The sequence below is a fragment of the Balaenoptera physalus genome (genome assembly GCF_965194825.1).
Source record: "Balaenoptera physalus genome assembly, chromosome: 3".
Lineage (NCBI taxonomy): Eukaryota > Metazoa > Chordata > Mammalia > Artiodactyla > Balaenopteridae > Balaenoptera > Balaenoptera physalus.
Window position 1 is genome coordinate 23,626,150 of NC_138890.1, and position 18,443 is coordinate 23,644,592.

An 18,443-nucleotide genomic window follows, 5' to 3' on the forward strand; every position below is an offset into this window, starting at 1 on the left:
TCAACGAGACTTCAACTTAAAAAATTGATTAAAAATTTTTTAAAATAAATAAAATAAAAAAGAAAAGGATGGTTCCGGGATTTTCAGTCTGGGCAACCAAAAGGATGGAATTGCCAATGAATTGAGATGAATAAGAGAGCAGGTTGGTCAGACTTTGGGGAAGGACAGGAGTTCCATTTCTGACATGCTAAGTATCAGTCAGAGTTCTTCAGAGAAGAGAAACAGAACCATTAGGATATATATATATATATATATATATATATAAAATATATGTTATTTATATATATAATATATATTTTTTCATGGCTGAGTAGTATTCCACTGTATGTGTGTACCACATCTTCTTTATCCATTCATCTGTTGATGGACATTTAGGTTGCTTCCATGTCTTGGCTATTGTAAATAGTGCCGTTATGAACATTGGTGTTGATGCTGCCATCTTTATTTATTTATTATTTTAGTTCCATGACCAGGGATCGAACCCGGGCCCCCACAGTGAAAGTGCCGAGTCCTAACCACTGGACCACCGGGGAATTCCCTGAGCCATTTCTTTACCTATAAAGTGCAGAGATGCATTGCTTCCCCCAGGGTTTCTGTGATAGGTACTAAAATGTCAGCCAATGGAGTCTGTTGACACTTCCGGACTCTGGCTAGGAGTGTAGACTCTGAATTTAGATGGCCTGGGTTTGAATCCTGTGTGACACTAGGCAAGTGGCTGAAGGTATCTGACTCTTGGTTTCTTCTCTGTAAAATGGGGTATTGATAGTACCTGCCCCATAGGGTTATCACGAGCACACAGTAAGAACATAACCAATGCCAGATATTAGTGGTCTTAAAATTTTAGTATTCCTTCTTCCTTCTAAGGTGTCTGCCAGACCTCAACACAGAGGTGTCCTTATTACTGACAAGCATCCGTGCGCCAGCCCTGTCCTGGGTGCTGACCAGGAGGAGGTGGGAGAGGGTGGGGTATATTGTCACTAGAAGCCAGACAATTCTATGTCTGCTAATTATTATAGTATAAAATACTACATTTGCATAAAATCTGGAAAGTTCAAAAATTATAAAGAAAGACTAAATCTCCCACTGGCAAACACTGTTAACACCATTTGACTTATCTCCTTCCAGTCTTTTTTACGTGCTTGTCACCAATTTGTGACTATGCCATATATACGCATATGCATAAGCATAAGCATGTCCCCATCCATTAAGAACTGTCCATTTTTCATAGAGAAGAGACTGGTGGTGGCCAAGGGGGAGAGGGTTGGGGGAGGGATGGAGTGGGAGTTTGGGGTTAGCAGATGTAAGCTGTTATATATAGAATGGAAGAGCAACAGGGTCCTATTGTATAGCACAGAGAACTATATTCAATAGCCTATGATAAACCATAATGGAAAAGAATATTAAAAAAAGAATGTATATATATATGTATATGTATAACTGAATCACTTTGCCGTACAGCAGAAATTAACACAACATTGTAAATCAACTATAATTTAAAAAAAAGAATTTAGGCTTTTAGTCTGAGATGGGTGACCATTCAAGTTTGTTTTTTATTTTAATATTGTGGTAAAATAGACATAACATAAAATTTATCATTTAAAAAAAAGAACTGTCCATTTTTAGTAGCCACATGGTTGTCCCATAGTTTACTTAATTGATCTCCTACTGTCAGACATTTAGGTGCTCTCTGATTGCTGCTGAATATCTTTCCAATTGAAAGAGCCTTTGTCCATATTTCCATCCTTTTGTTTGGATGTCCTCCTCTTCTCTTAAAACATTTTTGGCAAAGGAACCTCTCCAGCCTGCTGGGACACCCATTTTCCCATAGCAAGGAGTCCATTTTCCCATCACCAGAGACTTTCTCCCTAAGCTGAGCTAAATCCTTGGGATTGGGACGTAATCCTGTTTCCCTTTCTCTGGGGGCCTTAGTGGAGATGGACAACAGCTGGCCTTCTTTTCTCGTTGGACACATCAGCTGGTAGGGTTAGTTGCATTAGTCATCAGGGGAGGATGCAGAAATCGTTCTTGCAGCCCAGAGAAGTCTAGGCTGAGGTTAATGGAGGTGAGGTGAACTGGGACAAGGTGGTAGAGGAAGGAAGAGAAGTTGGTGGGCTGGAATGAGTCAGCCTGGTGTCTGCTTCCTAGGTGGTGTTGAGTCGTGACCTTCCTTGCTTCCAGACCCCTAGAGAAATCACCTGGCAAAGGCACCCCCCACCCCACCGCCAGCCTTCAGACTCACTTTCCCCAGTGATTATGCAGCAGCTCTTCCTAGTACATGTTTAACAAGAAACCAGCCAACAAGAAACCAACTAACCAGGTGCCAGGAACACCATTCACAGACATATTTTGGGGGTGGTTTGGTCCTATGAGAAGCACTCTACAGTCAGGCAGAACTGGGGCCAATCCCAGGTCAGGCACATCCCACCAGTGTGACCCTGTGGAAATCACAGACCCTGTGAGCCTTGATTTTCTTATCTGTAAATTGGGGTTTAATGGCGCTGGCTTCCATGATTATTGTGATGATTACAGCCAATACCGTATACATAATGCTTTGAGTACCAGGTCTTCACGGGGCAGGTGCAAGAGAAGTGTTCTTTTCTCATTCTATTCAATCTCCTCATATCTCAAGCTAGAGATGTCAATAAATCTAATTTACTAATTGCCTTTCATAAACTCCAGCAACAGGAATTCATGAATAGAGAGGAATTCATAACTTTCTATTACAAATAAGGAAACTGAGGCTCGGAGAGATTCAGCCAGGAGTCTTTACTGGATATGAGCTGTCATCTCAAAGATTTCATGTCTAAAAGAAACACCAGGATGTATGTCTGGGTCGGGGAGTGGGACCCCTGACACCCCCGCCCCCCATTCTCTGGGCCCTGCTTCACGCCCAGCTGGACCACTAACCACCTCTGGCAAATGAGACCAGAGAGGACCTGGCACGTACAAATGAGTTCCCAGGAGGCAACCAGCACCAGGACTCTGGCCACGCGAGTTAGGATATGACAGCTGCCACTGGGGAATGCCACAACCCGCAGGTACTTTCCTACCCCCACCTCCTTATGCTCACAACCACCTCAAAGGCGGCGGTAGCACGGCCCTTTTCATGGGGGAGGAAACTGAGGCTCCCACGCTCAAGGTCAGCTGTACTACTCAAGCGGCACAACTGGATTTCCAAGCCTCTAAGCCGAGGCCACTTGCCTGGCTCATCCTGGAAGCTCCCGCTCCCGGGCATCGGGCATCCGGGGGGACGAAGGCTGCCTGAGGAGCTAGGAGCCTCCTCCCCGCCCACCCCCTGCCCTCTACCTGCTTTCCTTAAGCAGAAAGTCGTGCCCTGTGCCCGCAGACACATGGTCCTGAGAAAACGCCAGCGCCCAGACCCGGGAACAAAACAGGGGCTATTTCGGCGAAAGTGGATTTTCCAAATCCACCCCCAAGGGGGTTTGAGCGGACCTCCACCCGACCCCGCGCCCAGAGCACTGCCGCAGACCGACCGGGGTTGCATCCCGCGCTCGCAAGGCGTCCCAGGGCGCCACCCCTCGCCCCCGCCCCCGCCCCCGCGAGTCACAGAGGGTAACTGAAGCTCGCCAGCGCAGCGACGTTCCCAAGGTCAGGCACAGTCAGCGCGCGGAGGGGCCGGGGTTCGAACCCGGGGTCAGAGTCAAGACGGCGGCGGGGAACCGGGAGCAGCCGCCCGAGGCGGCTCCTCTACTCACCAGCGCCCGCCAGGGGACCCCACCCCGAGCTCAGGCCCCGCGGGGAGGCGGCGGCGGCGCTACCTGGAGCTGCTGCCGCTGCGGTGGCTCCGCTCCGGCTCGCCTCCGTCCGGCGCCCGCGCCGGCTGCGCTCCGGCCGGGGATGGAGCTGGCGGTGCGCCCCGCCCGCGCCCTGCGCCTCGCACCCACTTCCTCGTCTCCGCCTCCAACTCGCTCCTCCTGGCTTCCAAGCGCTGCTTCCCTTCCTTCCCTCTCCAAGTCTCTTTCTCTCCCCCTCTCTCTCCTCTCTTTCTCCCACTCCGTGCGCGCGGCGCGCACACACTCACATTCTCTCTTCCTTGGCTTTTCTCCCTCTCCACACGCTCTCCCACATTCTCTCTTTTCCTTTCTCCTGGACCTTCTTTCCTTCTCTCTCTGGCTCTGACACTTTCCCTTTCGTCTTTCTTTCTGTCAGGCGGCCCCCTCTTTCTCTCGCTTTTCTCCCCCCACCCACTCCCCGCACTCCCCCCAACTGCCTGGCCTGGGAGCCAGCTTCCAGCTGTGCAGTAACCGGCTGAGTGCAAGGGGACTTCCCTCTGCGGCCCAGCGCTGGCTTCTGCCCATAGCTGGAGGGCCTGCCCTGGGAGGGCTAGACCCACGGGATCAGGTGGCACCCCTTCCCTTGGGTGCCCGGCTCCTAGCCGCCTGGAATCAAGCTAGAAGAGGGAGAAAGAACTAGTTTCAAGGGAAAAGTCTGGATAATTCTGGGATCCGAAGTCTGGAAAGACAGAGGGTCCGAGGCTTAAGGCACAGAGAAATCAGTTCAGGGGTTATTAATTTAAAAAAAGAAAAAAAAAAATCAGTGGAGCTTCAGAAACCCCCCGAGTGGATTTGCTCTAGTTGAAGGGATAGATGGAGAGAGAGAAGAGGTAGGGAGGAGGGTCTTGGGAAAAGGGGCTCTTGGGGTAGGGAAAATGATACCCACCTTCCAGATGAAAACATGGAGGCTCAATGGGAGAAACTCTCTCTTAAATATCAAGATGTCCAGGCTGTTGTGCTAACCACGCAGACCTCGGTGGAGCGGAGCCTGCGTGGGCAGGATGGCGAGGGTTGTGCCAGGCCTGGCTTGCTAACCCAGAGTAAGCGAGGCAGGTGGTCAGATGGGCTGCCCCATATGATACCTGGAGGGGAGTTCCAGCAGAAGCTTGACAAAGGAGAGGGAAAGGGAGCTGGTTCTGCTGAGTGTAAGTTTCAGGCACGTGCTACTGATGATTGACACGCCATCCTAAGTCATTCTGTCCCTGTGGGCCCACCCTGTGCTATGTGTGTGCTGAGATGCAGAGACTAAGGTCACAGTTCCCTGGACCTCTGAGGTCACAGCTTCTGGGAGGCTGTTGAAGGCTGTGCATCCAGGTCACCAGCATCTTGGAATGACAGCAGGAGCCTCCAAGCTGGTCTCGCAGCCTCTGCTCTTGTTCACCAGCAATTCACAAAGCAATATAGGTCATCTCAAAAAAGTATAAACCAGATCACGCCTCTCTACTCCCCTGATGAAAACCCTTCCGGGACTTCTGGTTGTAGTTAGAATTAAATCCAAGCTTCTTCTCACCGTCAACGTGATCTGGCCACGGCGCACCTCTCTGAGCTCATGTCTCACGATTCTCCTCCTGCCTCTGGGTGCCTCAGCGGCAGTTGGTTCCTCCTTGTGCCCAGAACAGGCCAAGCTGGACCACACGACAGGCCATCTGCACTGGCTGTTCCCTCTGCCGGGAATCCTCTTCCCCACATCTTCCCACGGCTGCCCAAATATCAGAGAGGCCACGAAGCCTGATCATCTTACCTAAAGCAGTCACCTCCATGCCACTGGGTTTTTCCTATCATCCCTTTTTTATTGTAATGAAAACACGTATCACCGTCTAAAATTATTTTTTTTATTCATTTGTTTATGTGCTTATTGCCTGCTTTAACGCACCAGAATGGAACGAGTGAAGGAGCAAGAACCTTGTTTGTGTTATTCCTTGTGTCTCCTCAGAGCCTGGAGCAGTCATAAATGATCAAAAAGTGTTGGTCAAACGAGTGAATGAATAGATGCTATAATGAAGAGGTTTAGAAAAAGGAAAAGTTGGTTGACCCTGCCAAAGGAAACAAAAGTTGTCTTCAGAGAGGAGTGGTTTTCGAGGCAGAGCTTAAAAGGAAAACAACATTTCACAGTGGAAGGGCCACAGAGGCAGAGGAAACAGCATGGAGACCCGCAAAAGGCATCAAACAGCCTGGGGCATTCATGGAGTGCAGGCCGGCAGGCCGGCAGGAATCAGACCATGGGACACTTATAAGGACACAGGTAGGACTTTGGAGCAATGGGAGGCTATGGTAGGTTATTGCACTGGGTGGCTGGAAGGGCCGGGATGTGCATCCTGGAGAAGAGACGGCTCCAGTGACCTTCGTCTCTCTGCTCTCTGGGCAGAGGGAGCTGATGAGACAGCAGCACTTGGACCAACAGTAGAAATAGAATGAGACAGACTTTGGATCTGTGAAGGATATTTTTTTTTAAAGGATCTGAAGAGGAAAATGGGCTCCATGTGGATGAGATTATTGTCCACCCATATTCAGTGTCCCTCCCAGGAGAGGAGGAAATGTCTGTGACCTGATTGGCCACTGATGTATTGGTGGATGTGATTTGTGTCACTTCTGTGCAGAGGCTCTGGGCCAGTGAGTCCTTGTCATTTCCCTTTCCTGTGTGTCACGAGACTGGCTCTGTTCAGGAGATATGCCAGGAAGAGGTTGCTCCCTTACTTTGGGTCCCAGAGTGAAGTCTCAGAAGCCCAGCCAGCCCCTGGTGGACACGTAATGTGAGTGAGAGATAAATTTGATTCAGGCCATTTAGATTTGCAGAGTCACAGGTAATCATGGTCCCTTGGTCTTCCTTGCTGAGTCAGAGCTTCAGTCAAGCTGGTTCCAGCACTTACTATCTGTGACAGATTTTCAAAGATGGCCACAACATGGCCCTGGCTCCTTTGCAATGTGACAGCACCTCCCACTGAGAGTGGAGTCTATGTCCTTTCCCCTAGTTTGGGCCTGCCTTTGATGGCTAGAACCCAGAGCAAGTACTGCTGTGCCATTTCTGAGGCTAGGCCTTAAGAGGCCTTGATGCTTCGGATTTTACTCTCTTGGGATAATGCCCTGAGGCCACCAGGCTGTGAAGACATCTGAAGGACCACATGGAGGAAGAGGGTCAGCTGTCCGCGCTCTTATAGCCATATGGGTGAACTCAGGCAAGCCCAGCAGAAGACCCACTCAGCCAACCCACAGAACTGAGGGAAATGACATATTCTTGTTGTTTTACACCAGTAAGCTCTGGGGTGGTTTACTACAAAGCAATGAATAACTAGATAAGGGGCCTTGGGAATCAGTTTGCATCTCTAAGCCCACTTAGGAAATAGGCTTTTTTTTAAAAAAAAAAATTAAAAAACATTCAATTTTATTAGTTAACGTGTCAATTTCATACATAGTCTAAATAAAACCTTTCAAAATCCGCTGTAGGATCCTTAATCAAAATACAGATTACAAGCATTCAGAAACATTCTTGTTCTTCTGATATAATGGTCTGAGAATTACAGTTTTCATGGTTTACAAAACCGAGGCTAACCATTTAGAAAATATGGATGGACATTAACTTTATGACCTTTTACTGAAGGGGTTACCTATACGTTTCTTGGGTATCTGTAAAGATGTCTTTATTTCAACCATGTCAACTCACCATTAAATAAGCATAACAGTAACTTCTGCTTCAAAGGGTTTGGATGAGGCTCACATGAAAAAAGAAATGAATATTAAATTCATTCATTCTTTCAACACAGGATACTGGACCTACAATGTGTCAGGCACTGAGTTAACTCTGGGATACAGTGATGAACAAGATAGACAAAGATCTGACATGCTAGAAGGCATAAAAAGACAACGAACAAGCCGGATAATTTTAGCTAAAGAGAATCGCTATGAGAAAAGCAAAGCAGAGTAGTGTAGTTGAGCGTGACTGGGGGCGGTACTTTGTTTAAGACAGTTGGAGAAAGTTTTTCTGAGCTTGTGACATTTGAGCCGAGCCAGGATTATGAAGATAAGGGGGAGAAGTGTCCCGTGTAGAGGGAGCAGTAGGTGCAAATGCCCCAAGGTAGGGACGCGCTTGGCCTCAGCAAGGAACACGAAGAAGTTCATCATGGCTGAGTGTAGGAGGGGGAGGGACCATGGCTGGAAATGGTATTGGCGCAAGGTCATGATGAGGCATGTGGACTTCATCCTAAATGAAATTGAGTCACTGGAGGGTTTTAATAGAGAACTGACACCCTTCATACACTGTAAAGTGAGGCAATCCATGGTTGGCCACCCAACAGATTGGGATGACATTTGCAAACTCTTCCAGCTCTGAAAGTTTCCAGTTCTGTACGAAAAATCTGAAGCCCTTTGGAAGCTAAGCACTTTGATCATAGAAGACATCATCATTATTACTGGTAGGCTGCTTACCATGCAAGAGGGCTTTGGGATCTGATGACCTCAAATTCCTCCTTGCTCTGAATAGGTAAGAACCATCTATCAAAGGAAGCCGGAAGAACCTTCTCATTCTGAGGAAACCCAAATCACTATTTGATCAAAATAGAAAAAAAAAAAAAGAAAGAGAGAGAGAGAGATTACTCATCTTTGGATGAGTAATCTCTGCCGAGTCTGACAGCTTAAAATTGAAAAAAAAAAAAAAAAGTTTGTGACAATTAACATAACGAATGACATGGTATAGTGATAATATTTACTGAAGTGGTCTGCAGAAAATTCCAATGAAACCCACTGGTTTTGTCATCAGTTATTTCTTGTCTCCGTCCTGCGCTCTGAGGTGACTCTGGGTTTGTGGTAGGGCACCTTAGACTGTGGTTGGGATGCGTGGGGTGCATTTCCTGGCCATGATGTGCTCTGAGTCTTGAGAGAAGCATCAGAAAGGTCTCAGGGCTGGAGTCCCCAGACAGATGCAGCAGCTTCCCACCCTACTGGGGCTACTCCAAGGAGCCCAACTTGGCTATTTTCCCAGTGACTTTAAGATTGCATGATGCCCAAGTTCTGGCTCACAAGATAGGAGGTAACACAATTTATTGAGCAGCTACCATCTTCTGTATACTATGCTGTGTTCTTTGTATAACACATCATCTCAAATAATTCTCACCACAGCCCTGTGAGGTAAATACTATTATTTCCCCCAGGTTGCAGATGAGGAAACTGTGGCTCAGAAAATCAGAGTTTTCTCCAAGGTCTTGCAGTTAGCTGGGGGATTCACTTGACTCCCTCCAAAGCCCCTGTTTTTAAATAGTCTGCTCTCCCAGCCCACTCCACTAGAAAATACACTGTTCCATGGGAATCCAAAGGAGGAGATGATGCATTCATCCTGGGTCTCTAACCAGCCAGCCCACCCTGTGGATTTTGGACTTGTCAGCCTCCTTAATGGCATGAGCCAATTCCTTAAAATAATTCTCTTTCTCTCTCTAGCCACATTCTATTGGTTCTGTTCTCTGAAGAACCCTGACTAATGCACAGAATAGGAGCTATTAGCCATGTCTTAAAGCAAGGATGGGAGACAATATTTAGAGCAGCTGGAGGATGTGTTGGTGGACACAGGCAGCCCAGAACTGAGGACTCCTGGAATAAAGGAAAAGCCAGGTCTGGGAATCGTGCTAGGCTGATCCTCTGGGAGCCTGGCTGGGTCACTAAGCAGAGTCCTGGGAGGCAAGGAGTTTGGAGGTGAGACTGGGGCCCAACTTAAGAAGTCTTAGGCAGCTTGTCCCTGGTCCAGGCAGGGGCAGAGAGCAGAGAGCTGTTGTCTACCACACTGATTTCCACCCCTCCTTTGTCCTTGCTTTACCTACCTTAAAGGCTGGAAAGTCCAAGACTTGCTTTGCCAGCCTCCATTATAGATAGAGACTATCATGTGACCCAGTTTGGCCAATGAGACAAAGGGGAAATCTTCGGGGCAGGGGTGGGAAATTTCCCACCTGTAACAGGAAAGAGGGATGGAAGGCACACCTTCTCCTGCTGCCCTGCCTGCTTGTTCTGCGACTTCCTTCTTTGGATCGTGCAGCTGAGGCAGCCATGTTGTGACCGTGAGGGAAAAACCATGGAAGAAATGGACTCAGAACCCACACGCTGTAGGGCTCCTGCACCAGCCCCGGAAACACGACCTGCCAACTTTTTCCCTTGTGAAGTAATGAAACACCCACTGTGATTCAGGGTTTTTACAATTTACAGCTGAACACATCTTGTTTCAAGGAGGAAATATACACATGTGCAGAAAATGTGATCCCATCCTCAATCCTCAATTTGCTGCTCTTTGAGAATATGGTGACTCAATTTTCCTCTGTTGGGGCATTCTTTTTTTTTTTTAGTTTTTTAAAATGTATTTTATTGGGGCTTCCCTGGTGGCGCAGTGGTTAAGAATCCGCCTGCCAACGCAGGGGACACGGAATCGAGCCCTGGTCCGGGAAGATCCCACATGCCGCGGAGCAACTAAGCCCGTGCGCCACAACTACTGAGCCTGTGCTCTAGAGCCCGCAAGCCACAACTACTGAAGCCCGTGTGCCACAACTACTGAAGCCTGCGTGCTTAGAGCCTGTGCTCTGCAACAAGAGAAGCCACCACAGTAAGAAGCCTGCGCCCCGCAACAAAGAGTAGCCCCTGCTCACTGCAACTAGAGAAAGCCCGCGTGCAGCAGCGAAGACCCAATGCAGCCAAAAATTAAATAAATGAATAAATAAATAAATTTATTTTAAAAAATGTATTTTTGAAGTATAGTTGATTTACAATGTTGTGTTAATTTCTGCTGTACAGCAAAGTGATTCAGTTATACATATATATACACACATTCTATACATATATATATATATATATATATACACATTCTTTTTCATATTCTTTTCCATTATGATTTATCACAGGATATTGAATATAGTTCCCTGTGCTATACAGTAGGACCTTGTTGTTTATCCATTCTATATATAATAATTTGCATCTGCTAATCCCAAACTCCCAATCGATCCCTCCGCCACGCCAGGCATTGGTAGTTTTTAAATCTCCCCCCATAATTCCAACGTGAAGGTAAGTTTGAGAACCTGTGCCTGACCAGTCCTTCTCAATCTCTAATATTCATACAAACCACCTAGGGACCTTGTTAAAATGTAGATTCTAATTAAGTAGGAGTGAGACCTGAGAGTCTGCATTTCTAAAAGCTCACAGGTGGTGCTGATGATGTTGGTCCATAGCTCACACTGGATTAACAAGGTCCCAGGGACTTCCCTGCTGGTACAGTGGATAAGACTCTGTGCTCCCAATGCAGGGGGCCTGGGTTCGATCCGTGGTCAGGGAACTAGATCCCACATGCATGCCGCAACTAAGGCAATTTTCCTCTGTTGGGGCATTCTTCCTTTTTCCTCTCCACCTGCTCCCCTGCCAAGCTTAGGTATTAACTTTCTCTGGAAGTTCAGTTTCAAGTTCCCAGTCTGGATCCCATGCCCCTCCATGAAGCCTTCTTCACCTGATGCCCCTTCACTATCATAGCACATGTCATATGGTCTTCCAATGGCCTCTTTCCACCAGGGGACACTTTGTGGGGCCAGGAAGAAAGGGAAATGGGAGAAAGCCAGTGACGTTTGTCTTCCTTTTGGACTTCCACTTATGTCTCATTTGTCCAGACCTATCACATGGCCATCCCTAGCTGTGACCATAGAAAGTGACCATGTCACCCTTCCAGCCTCTATGTGGACAGCAGGCAAAGGAGAAGAGGGCTGGGAATGGAAGTGTTGGGTTGGCCATTAAGCGGTGTCTCCCACATATGACAAAATATATTTTTTAAAGTTGATATATATAGTTTATATAGTTGATATTTTAACTATATATTATGATTGTTTTTTCTAAATGGAAATACTTTCATTATTATTATTATTTTGATTCTCAAAGCAATAAAGCTTGTTTAAAAATTCAAACCATATGGCCTTCATGAGTTTCCCGAAATCTTATTCCCTGAGATAAGCTTATGAGTAGTTTGATCTATATCTCATTCCAGACTTCTAGCTATTCATACAAATATTTTTAGACATTTATTTGTAAAAATGGGATCATATCACATATACTATTCTGCCATCTACTTTTTAATTTTTTATTTATTTATTTATTTTTATTTTTTATTTTTTAAAATTTATTTATTTTAAATATTTTTGGCTGCATTGGGTCTTCGTTGCTGCACGCAGGCTTTCTCTAGTTGCAGCGAGCGGGCACTACTCTTTGTTGCGGTGAGCAGGCTTCTCATTGTGGTGGCTTCTCTTGTTGCGGAGCACGGGCTCTAGGCGTGCAGGCCTCAGTAGTTGTGGCACGCAGGCTCAGTAGTTGTGGCTCACGGGCTCCAGAGCGCAGGCTCAGCAGTTGCGGCGCACGGGCTTAGCTGCTCCGCGGCATGTGGGATCTTCCCAGACAAGGGCTTGAACCCGTGTCCCCTGCATTGGCAGGTGGATTCCCAACCACTGCACCACCAGGGAAGCCCCATCTACTTTTTTTTAAACACAAGAGTAACAGGGACATTTCCCTATATTTATGCAAATAAATCTAATGTAACTCTTTTTTTTTAAAAAATTAATTAATTAATGGCTATGTTGGGTCTTTGTTTCTGTGCGAGGGCTTTCTCTAGTTGCAGCAAGTGGGGGCCACTCTTCATTGTGGTGCACGGGCCTCCCATTATCGCGGCCTCTCTTGTTGCGGAGCACAGGCTCCAGACGCGCAGGCTCAGTAATTATGGCTCACGGGCCCAGTTGCTCCGCGGCATGTGGGATCTTCCCAGACCAGGGCTCGAACCCGTGTCCCCTGCATTGGCAGGCAGATTCTCAACCACTGCGCCACCAGGGAAGCCCATAATGTAACTCTTTTGGAAAGTGATAGTTTCTGTATCCGTGATCTACTGCTGCGCAACTAATGACCACAAACCTACCGGCTCGAAACAACACACATTTCTTATCGCACAGTTTCTGTGAGTCAGGGGTCTGGGTGCAGCTCAGCTGGGTCCTCTCTTCAAGGTCTCTTACTAGACTGTAGCCAAGGTATCAGCTGGGTTGGGTTCTCTTCTGAAGGCTTGAGGTGGGGAAGGATCTGCTTTCAAGTTTACTTACAGAGTTGTTAACAGGATTTGGTTCCTTTTGGGTTGATGGCCTGAGCTCCCCAGTGACTGTTGGCCTGAAGCTATCGTCAGTTCCTTGTCATACGGCCCTCCCCAACACAGCAACTAGTTTTATCAAAGCGGAGAGGCAGAGAATCTGTTAGCAGGACAGAAGTCAGGATCTTTTGTAATCCAATCACAGAGTGATACCCACTCAACTTTGAGGTGTTCTATTGGTTAGAAGCAAGTTATGGGTTCTGCCCACGCTCAAGGGGAGGACATTAAACAATGGTGTGAATACCAGGAGCCAGGCATCACAGGGCCACTGTCTGACATGCTGTCCCACTTATTTAATGATTCTCCTATTGATGAACACCTAGGTTGTTTCTAGTTTTCTCACCAATACCAACAATGTCATCATGCTTGAACTTACATCTTCCTGAACTGGTCCAATATTTTCTTTGGAAAATTCTTCAAGGTGGAATCTCTAAATCTAAGAGCAAATAGATTCATGGGTAAGTGCTCTCCCAAAGGTCGACCAAATGTATGCTTTCAGCCGTGTGTGAATGTTGACTCTTCCCACCCCCCATCACCAACACTGAGCATTTAACAATCTGTTGAATATTTTTCAATACGATAGGTGAAAATAGATATCTCTGTGTTCTAGCTTGCAATTCTTTGTTTCTCAATAAGGTTGGGTATATTTTCTTATGTTATCAGCTACTTGTTTTGGTCAGGATTTTTTGGTTACCAGGAACAAAAAGCTATTGGAACTCATTTAAGTTTAAAAAAAAAAAAGAGGCTGTTTTTTGTAAGAACACAGAGCAACACCATAAACAAATCACTGCCTTGCCTTACAGGAAGCTGAAGTCACCCATCCCCACTCCATGCAGGTACTTCATTCACTGATCACCCTCTGGGGACCAGGAGGGGTCTCTGCTTCTCTCCACCCACCGGCTCCTCTCTCTTCTCCTTCTTTACTGACAGCCCCTCCACTTAGAGGAGAAATCTTCCTCATTGCTTTCTATTAGTTTCCAAAGAAAACACACTTGTTATGAAAATGTTAATTAATAGAGACGTGCCTAAAGTCAAACGTAATAATGTCATCTCCACCCCAATCCCTTCTCTCACAGCTGTGGACATTCACAATTTGATGTGTATCCTTCCAGTTTTTCTTTTTTTGCTCTATGAATGATGATGGTGATGATAGCTCCCAGCTACTGAGCATTTAGTATGTTCTTAGAATTGTTCTAAGATATCATATGTTTTAATACTCATAAGACAACCATTTGAAGATGATTCAGTTATTCCTCATTTTATAGATGAGGAAACTGAGGTTAAGTAATTTGCCCAAGGCCATACGGCTAATATGTCAGAGCCGGGATTCCAACCCAGGCAATTTGAATCTGAAACACATACACATACACCACAAATTTTAAAAAAGAGGTTTTTTTAAAAAAAATTTATTTTATTTTTAAAAAGTGTAAAAATAGTGTTTTTAATATAGTTTAAAAATATAGTTTAAAATATCACGTTTCATTTCCTGCATTTTTTTCATGTATACGTAGATTGAACCTAATTCTTATTAATTCAAGTTGACAAGTGGAGCTCAGGGGCCCTGCAATTCACAGTGCTGCAGGATTGTAAATGATACCTAACGTGGAAAAATGCCTTGAGGTAAGTCACGAAAAAGGACTTGAAAGCAAGGCAGAATTGCAGGAACGGGATTTCAAGAGGGAGATTGGTGTCGCCTCGACAGCACATGGAAAGGGGCAGAACTTCTCCAACTATGCCTTTGGCCAAAAAGGGCGTATGCGTTTTTCCTGAATATATTCAGGAAAAACGCATACGCCCTTTTTGGGCAACCAAGCAGGTGCGCGGTGCAAATCAACACTACAAAGTGGTATCACTTCGCATCAGTCCGAAGGGCCATCCTTACAAGGTGCATTATATGGAAGGGGCAGTGTGTGGGGCAAGCGACATGCCCAATACTCTGATCTCTCTCCTTCCAGTGTTGCCTGTTTTGTGTCCTTTGCCCATTTTTCTGTTAGGTGCTTTTCTTTTTCCTATGGACTTCCGAGAACTCCTTGAGTATCAAGTGTCGTCCGTCAAATACGTTGTGAATATATTTTCTCATTTCGTTCTTCGTCTCTGTGCTTTGTGCTATAAAGAAGTTTTAAATCACAATGTGATTATATGTGTTGATCTTTTCTTTTATCATTTTTGACCTTTGTGTCATGCTGGGAAACACCTTTCTCAACTCAAAATTATAAACACTTTCCCCCTTTATTTTCTCTCTTTCTTTCACGGCTTTTGTCCTACATTTAAATATCCGACCCATTTCCCTTTACTTTCTCTATTGCTTTTATGGTTTTTGCCTTACATTTAAATAGCTAATCCATTTCAAATTTGTTTTTAAAATCAAGTTAATCTTCTCTCAAATAATTATTCCAACACAGTCGATTGACTAAGCCACGCTTTCATACTGATCTGAGTTGTCTTGATGTCTTATCACATCACTGTGTGTAGGGGTTCCGAGCAGGGACATTGGAGTTGGACAGACTTGGATTCTGGGTTCCACTCTGCTACTCACTGGCTGTGTGACCTTGAGCAGGTTAAGGTCTCTGGGCTTATGTTTCCTGATGTGTAAAGCGGGGATCATCAGGGTTCCTGAGTCACAGGACTGCTGGGGGATGCAATGATACAGCACATTCAGAGCACTCAATAAACATCTTCAGGATTATTATTTCCTAAATCCCTGACTCTCGCTTTTCAAGAGCCTATATCTGGGCCCTCACTGTTTCTGTCTGCTTCTGCCCCAGAGCCACACCACTTACACGCCCCTAGCTCTATAGCTTATTTTAGTATCTGCTAGATTGTAAGCTTCTTGAGGACAAAGATGGTGTCTATATCTTCAGACCTATATAATAGGTTCTCAATAGATATCCACTGAAAGAATGCATGAGTAGTATGAGCTCCCCTCCTTCTTTCCTCTCTTGAACATTTTCTTGGCTACTCTTGAGCATGTTTTTTTTCAAATGAATTTTAAGTAATCTGCCAAGATCTCCCAAGCATTAATGGGATTTTTATTGGCATTACAACAAATTAATGGGGTAATTTGAGGAGCATCAACCTTGCAACCTCAGGAACATGATCTACGCTCCCTCATCCCAGCTGCCCTTTGTCGAGCTTTGCTAAGCTGTATCGGCCTTGCCTGCTTGCCTGTAAGTTTATTCCTGGGTATTTTTGCCATTTCTCTTGCACTTTTGAAGCCATCTCTTGTCTATTGTAGTGACTGAGCGCCTAGGATCTCGGGTTGGATTCCCTCCTGCTGGCATCAGTGGCTCTGCTGTCCAGCAGATCTGAGTGCGAATCCACTTAATAAGGGTGTGACCTTGAGAAATCACCCACCACCCTGAGTCTCAGTTTCCTGGTCTGCTCCACAAGCTCACTGTAAAGATTAAGTAAGATATTGTAGGTGAAGCCTTTAGGACGCTGCTAGGTAATGTGCAAATATGCAATAAATATCTGCTATTATGATTACTTAGTAAGTTTAATAACAAATATTTTATAACTCTAAGCAATGTACTATCATGCTGGGTGTCTTATTATTACTATATACAAAAAATATTTCTAATCCCTCCCCCAACCTCATCTCTTTGGTAGCTGGGAGGCCTTTCTGTTCACTAAGCACGTGTGTCAAGTACTCAGTCTAATGACCTTTCAGATTCTTGAAGGTGATCCTGATGTGGAGATGCTGGAAGAGTGACATTGCTCTGCCTAAGACCTGATGGAGACTGGAGCTGGGGGATAGGAAATCTTGAGAGGGATGAGGAAGATATACGAGGAATATTCTGGGGAGTGAGAGAGAGAGAGAGAGACCAGGGGATGGGAGAGGAGGGCAGAGAAGAAGTATCAAATGTCAAGGGGATTTGGGAGGGTAATCTCACCTCTTCCTATCTCCTCCACTCGTACTCACTATCATGGCTACCATGTGTGGCTTGTTTTTTTCTAACACCACCGAGCATTTCTCTGACACCAGCTGGGAGTCCTACAGTTCAACTCAATTCTGACCCTATCTACCTGGATGTGGCATCAGACCCCACATCAGTCCCGCAAGACTGTCCCGCTGCCCCACTTCAGATCCCAATCACAAATCCAAGTGGTCACTCCTGCTTCTGACTGACCAGCTGTAGATTAGAGGTTCCCATGACCTTGCATTTGATTACTTTCCTAGAGCGGCTCACATAACTCAGAGAAACCTTTTACTTACTAGCTCTCCAGTTAATTATAAAAGGACATAACTCAGAAACAGCCAGATGGAAGAGATGCACAGGGCAATGTAAGGGAAAGGGTGCAGAACTTGCATGCCCTCCAGGAGTGCACCACTCTCCCCAAATCTCCACGCATTCGCCAACCCAGAAGTTCTACAAATCCAGTCCTTTGGCGTTTTTATGAAGGGCTCATTACAAATAGGAAAGATTGATTAAATCGTGGCCTTTGGCAATTGATTCAGCCTCCCATCCATCTTCCCTTCCCAGAGGTGGGCGGCAACTGAAAGTTCCAAACTTTAATCATGTTGGTTCCCCTGGCAACCAGCCCCCGCCCCCTTAGGCGCTTTCCATAACTCACCTGATTAACATAAATTCAGGTGTGGTTGAAAGCGCTTTGTTATGAATATCAAGACACTTTTGTTGCTTTTAACACCTAGGAAATTCCAAGGGTGTTAGGGCTGTGTGCCAGAAATTAGGACAAAGACCAAATATATTTTTCTTATTATAAATCACAGTATCTTAATGGCCAAGCAAGGAAGCTTTGAGCCTCCTCCTCCCTGGCCCAGACATCTGTCTGGCTCTTTCCATGGGGCCCTTGAGCCTCCAGACAGAGCAACTGGGACCTAGCTCTGAGCTGCACCTGCCTATAATAGGTCCCTTGAAGGCCCCTCAGGCCCCCTGGCCCTGCAGAGACCTGAGCCCACCAGGAAGCTATGCGCTCCCTCCCACTCCCGGGGCAGGGGTGGGGGCTTGGGGGGGGGAGCAGGAGTGGGGAACTGGCTCACTGGTCCTGGGCCTGGCCTGGCTGCAGAGTCCCTGCCCAGGAGGACCTACAGCCCTGTAGACGTGGGTGTGGGGAGGGAGGCCAGAGGCTTGTTCCCTGCACCAGAGCCCTCCCCAGTGGCTGCTCCTGCAAGCTGGGCACCATTTCCCCAGCTCAGTGAGTTTACCAGCGTTGGAAGACTTTAACTACCACCACCCATCCCCCCCTTCCTCTACCCATCCCCACTTCCATCCCTGACCCGACCCTTTCATCCACCCAGTCTGAAATTCAGCATCAAGTCCCTCTGATGACACAGCTTATTTCCAACTAACACCATGTCTGAATAAGTGTATTTTCTTCTTGTTGGGCCCCAAGTGATTTTCCTGACATAACTCCTACTGGGAACATGCATTAGGAAATGTCCTGGCAGAAAAACGGGTGGCACAATCTGATTGGGTAATTTGAGGAATGAGGCAGAGGGGCTTTTTACAAAGGAGAAGGCAGGGTGCAGGGGAGCCACGAAAGATGGTGTGGCACCTTCA

The 18,443-nt window shown here is 46.3% G+C and overlaps 1 protein-coding gene across 4 annotated transcripts in view; it reads right to left on the bottom strand.

Annotated features, from left to right (window-relative positions):
- HRH2 (histamine receptor H2) overlaps positions 1–3,904 on the bottom strand; it is a 49,231-nt gene extending 45,327 nt beyond the window's left edge. For 3 of the 4 annotated variants that reach the window (XR_014261754.1, XM_082454478.1, XM_082454475.1), the window contains exon 1: positions 3,717–3,904. The gene's annotated coding sequence lies outside the window, so the exon portion shown is untranslated. The remainder of the gene's footprint in view (positions 1–3,716) is intronic. The other variant, XM_082454477.1, reaches the window with a different exon arrangement.
- Between the last annotated feature and the right edge of the window lie 14,539 nt (positions 3,905–18,443).